The sequence below is a fragment of the Triticum aestivum genome, chromosome 4B, assembly GCF_018294505.1.
Source record: "Triticum aestivum cultivar Chinese Spring chromosome 4B, IWGSC CS RefSeq v2.1, whole genome shotgun sequence".
Classification (NCBI taxonomy): Eukaryota; Viridiplantae; Streptophyta; class Magnoliopsida; order Poales; family Poaceae; genus Triticum; species Triticum aestivum.
In genome coordinates, this window is record NC_057804.1 from 503,203,103 (window position 1) to 503,208,653 (window position 5,551).

The following is a 5,551-nucleotide window of genomic DNA, read 5'->3' on the forward strand; positions in this document are numbered from 1 at the left end:
TTATGGCTAAACAAGAAAATTTCAATGCTTATGTTATTAGACAATTGAAAAGTAATTCTTATATGTTTGGACGCTTGAGTGATTATATGTCTAGAGTTAAGGGTGAACTTCAACTCACCAGTAAACATGCTTTGATGGTTACCACTCAAGTAGAACAAGTGCTTAAGGCGCAGAATGAATTGCTCAATGAATTAAATGATAAGAGAAATGATAATGCTGTTAGAGTTATGACTAGAGGTGGTAGAATGACTCAGGAACCTTTGTATCCCGAGGGCCATCCTAAGATAATTGAGAAAGATTCTCAGGGAAAATGCTGATGCATCTGGTCCTTCTAAAAATAAGAAAAAGAAAGATGATAGGACTTTGCATGCTTCCAATGAACCTGTTGTAGACACACCTGAGAATACTAATGATATTTCTATCTCTGATGCTGAAACACAATCTGGTGATGAACATGAACCTAGTGATAATGCTAATTATGATGTTCATGTAGATGCTCAACCTAGCAATAACAATGATATAGAAACTGAACCTGCTGTTGATCTTGATAACCCACAATCAAAGAATCAACGTTATGATAAGAAAGACTTCGTTGCTAGGAAGCATGGCAGAGAAAGAGAACCATGGATTCAGAAACCCATGCCATTTCCTCCTAAACCATCCAAGAAAAAGGATGATGAGGATTTCGAGCACTTTGCTGAAATGATTAAACCTGTCTTTTTGTGTTTGCATTTGACCGATATGCTTAAGACGAACCGTTATGCTAATTACACGAAAGATATCATTACAAATAAAAGAAAGATACCGGAAGCTGAAATTTCCACCATGCTTGCTAACTATACTTTTAAGGGTGGAATACCTAAGAAACTTGGAGATCTAGGAGTACCAACTATACCATGCTCCATTAAAATAAACTATATTAAAACTGCTTTATGTGATCTTGGAGCTGGTGTTAATGTTATGCCTCTTTCTTTATATCGTACTTGAATTAAACAAGTTGACACCTACTAAAATATCTTTGCAAATGGCCGATAAATCAACTACTATACCTGTCGGTATTTGTGAGGACGTTCCTATTGTTGTTGCAAACGTTACTATCTTAACAGATTTTGTCATTCTTGATATTCCTAAGGACAACAGTATGTCGATTATCCTTGGTAGACCCTTTTTCAATATTGGTGGTGCTGTTATTGATTGCAACAAAGGCAATGTCACTTTTCATGTTAATGGTAATGGGCATACGGTACACTTTTTGAGGAAACAACCTTAAGTTCACAGTATAAATTCTATTGGAAAAATTCCATCAATTATTATTGGAGGTTTTGAATTTCCTCTTCCTACTGTAAAGAAGAAGTATGATATTATTATTGTTGGGGATGTTCATATCCCCATTGAGGTAACCTAGTGTCATTTCGAAATTTCTCTGAGTTCATGCGATTCGGAATGAGTTTGTTAACAAGACTTGATCAACCTTGTTAGTGGATTCCTTTTGATGAGCACGAGATGAATGAAGTAAGAAGGCACAACTCTCTGTTCCCTTCTTTTACTTCCTGTTACTTAGAATAAATAAAGTAAAAATAGCATATTATGTCTGTTTTCTGAATTATCCATGCAATAAAAATAACCCGAAAATAAAAGTTCTCCAAATGCCTTGCAAATTAAATATGATTTCTTCTAGAATATTTGAGAATATCTGGCACTAAGGTCACACCAGAGGGAGCCAGCACCTGGCCACGAGGGTCCAGGGCACCCCCCTAGGGCGCGCCCCCTGCCTTGTGGGCCCCTGGTGGCCCTCCTCCACTTATTCTTGCACCCCCTGCTCTTCTTATTCCTCCCAAAATAATCACCAACCAGCTCAAGCACGAGGTCTAGCTCATTTTGCTGCCATTTTCGATCTCGTTGCTCAAAGCTCCACTCACAAAACTGCTTTGGGGGATTGTCCCTTGGTATGTGACTCCTCCATTTGTCCAATTAGTTTTTGTTCTAGTGCTTTATTCATTGCAAATTCTTGCTGCTAAGGTGACCCTGTTCATAAGCTTGCATGTCAAATTTATTTGGTCCCAAGTAGCTATAATGCATGATATGGTCTTTAGGCACTTGTGGGAGTAGTTGCTATCAATTTTATTGAGTTTGGTTTACTTTTATTTTGAGTTATAAAAAATTTCAGAAAATTTTAGAAAATGATGAGGAGATTCTTGAGGGGCTCTTCTAGCCAAAGCTCAAAGGATAAACAAAGCAAGGAGAATAAAAAGCCCAAGTATAACCTTCCTCGCATCGCGGAAGTTCGGCTATGTGAATGGCCTAGTGATGAGTTCTTGAGAGCAGTCGGGATTTATGATGATTTCTATTCTTTCGTTGATAATGCGGGCCTCACCGACTTCCTCCATGACCATCTCGAACAGTGTCTCTTACTCACTAATAATTTTGTGCAAAATTTCCACTTTCATGCTAAGAAATCACCGCCTTCAATGGAGTTTCATTTATATGATGAGGTTAGAGAGATATCACTGTGTGAATTTTGTGCGGTTTGCAAGATACCCTTTGGGGGCAGCATAGAGGAACCACATCGTGGAGATCTGGATGGTTTTATTGAAATGATTATTGTAGGAGAAACTAGGAAGGATTCCGATGCGACAATTACTAGCATACACTTTCCTGTTCTGCGTTACTTTGCATTATTTGCTAGTAGATGCTTAATTGGTTGTGGAAACTGTGGTAACCTTAGTGTTCCTGATATTACTATCTTGTGCCATGCTTTATTTCGTGATAACACTGTTAGCTTGGGAGCTATTGTTTCTAAAAGATTAAGTCTGAACCGTACCATGGGCCCCATCTTTGGAGGTATCTATGCTACACGCCTTGCTAAACACCTTAGGATACCTATTAGGCATCATGAGAAAGAGGAAAACCTGCTGCCCCCTACTTTTCTAGATTATAAGAGTATGGTAGCACATGAGTTCATTGTCAAAAATGATGATAAACTGCTTAAGTATAATTTGAGATTTAATAAGACTCATGATGAAACTATTATCTTGGCTGCACACTCTCTGTTTGACTTATCTTCAGGCACGTTTCTCATCTTGCCGGAGGCCGTTTATGCGTACCGAGGCCAAACATCAGCCCTAGAGCCTGAGCCGGAACCACCACTTGACCCTTATCGACAGTCCTTTTATCAGTGGGATCCAGAGGAGATTGCCAGCAAGTGGTTCTCAGATGACACTCCTCGGTACACCGGAGAGAGTAGCTCTGATCCATGGGCATAGACCAACTTAGGCCAAAAGCCTAAGCTTGGGGGAGTACGTATTTCTCACTGACATTACATTCATGTTCACACACTCATTCTAATTGTCGGTGCTCATACTTTTTCACTTACTATCCATGCTAGTTTATTTTATTTTTCTTGCTTTCTTTTTGTGTGTTTGAATAATCTTAAGAAAAACAAAAAAAAATATTAGTAATAGCTTTTAGCTAGTTTATTTTCCATGCGTGTAGTACTAATTAAAAGAAAACCCAAAAAGATTTCTTGTTCTTCTTTTGCTTGTTGGGAGCTTTCCCGTGTAAATAGTTTTATTTCTTTTCTCTTCTTTGGGGGTTGAAAGGAGAAGACCTTTATGGAATTGTTGAGTGGCTCTTTCATGCATAATTGATTTATTTAACCAAGAGCCAATATTACTTTGTCTTCTCTCTTTAATTGAATGCTTGCAAATTACAGCTTAGTCCAATCCACGTGCACCATTATTATTATCCACACCGTTCGGTCGTGCAAGTGAAAGGCAATAATGATGATATATGATGAAATGATTAAGATAAGAGGAGATGGTATGAACTCGACCTATCTTGTTTTTGTAAATATGATTAGTTCATCGTTCCTGGTTCAGCCTATTATGAATAAACATGTTTGCAATGACAAGTAGAGATTATAGTTGATGTCATGCTTAATTAGCTAGGAGTCTATAATGGTTTACCTTGCATGCCAACATGCTATTAAAATGGTTGTGATGTGGTATGATAGGGTGGTATCTTCCTTTGAATGATTCGAGTGATTTGACTTGGCACATGTTCACACATGTAGTTGAAACAAAATCAACATAGCCTCCATGATATTTATGTTCATGGTGGATTATATCCTACTCATGCTTGCACTAAGTGTCTATTAATTTTAATGCATGTTCATGACTGTTGTCGCTCACTAGTTGGTCGCTTCCCAGTCTTTTTCTAGCCTTCACTTGTACTAAGCGGGAATACTGCTTGTGCATCCACTTCCATAAACCCCAAAGTTATTCCATATGAGTCCACCATACCTTCCTATATGCAGTATCTACCTGCCGTTCCAAGTAAATTTGTATGTGCCAAACTCCAAACCTTCAAATGAAATTCTGTTTTGTATACTCGAACAACTCATGTATCAACTAGGGATGTCTGTATCTTCCATGTTAGGCGGGTTATTCTCAAGGGGAGTGGACTCCGCTCCTCACTCACGAGAAAATGGCTGGTCACCAGGATGCCCAGTCCCTTGCTCAAATCAAATCAAAATAATTGCAAACAAAACTCCCCCAGGATTGTTGTTAGTTGGAGGCACCCGTTGTTTGGGGCAAGCCATGTATCGATGCTTGTTGGTGGAGGGGAGTATAAACTTTACCATTCTGCTTGGGAACCGCCTATAATGTGTGTAGCATCGAAGATATCGAGATCTCTTGGTTTTTATGTTGACAATTAAAGTGTACCACCCAAAATATTATTATCTCTGTTTCAAAAATCGAGCTCTGGCACATCTACAAATCCATGCTTCCCTCTACGAAGGGCCTATCTATTTACTTTTATGTCGAGTCATCACCCTCTTATTTAAAAGCACCAGTTGGAGAGCACCTCTGTCATTTGCTTGCATTACTATTAGTTTATATTGGGTATGACTATGACTAGATCTCTTTTACCATGAATTACAATGTTTAGTCAGTCCTTGATCTTTAAAGGTGCTCTGCATTTAAATTTTGCGGTCTCAAAAAGGGCTAGCAAGATACCATCTTGTTATATCGTAGTATGATTGTTTTGAGATAGTGTTGTCATCCAAGTTTTATTATTATTGCTCGCTAGTTGATTATGCCATTGATATGAGTAAACATGAGACCTAAGTTTTATGGTGAATATGGTTAGTTCATAACCTTTGCTGAAAACTTGAATGTTGGCTTTACATATTTACAACAACAAGAGCAAACAGAGTTGGTAAAAGTTTTTCTTTATCATTTTCAGTTTATCAAGTGAATTGCTTGAGGACAAGCAAAGGTTTAAGCTTGGGGGAGTTGATACATCTCCATCATATCTACTTTTCCAAACACTTTTGCCCTTTTTTTGGACTCTAACTTTCCTGATTTGAATGGAACTAACCCGGACTGACACTGTTTTCAGCAGAACTGCCATGGTGTTATTTTTATGCAGAAATAAAAGTTCTCGGAATGACCTGAAACACCACGGTAGTTATTTTCGGAATTAATAAAAAATACTGACGAAAAGAATCAAGGCCAAGGGGCCCACACCATGTCCACGAGGGTGGGGG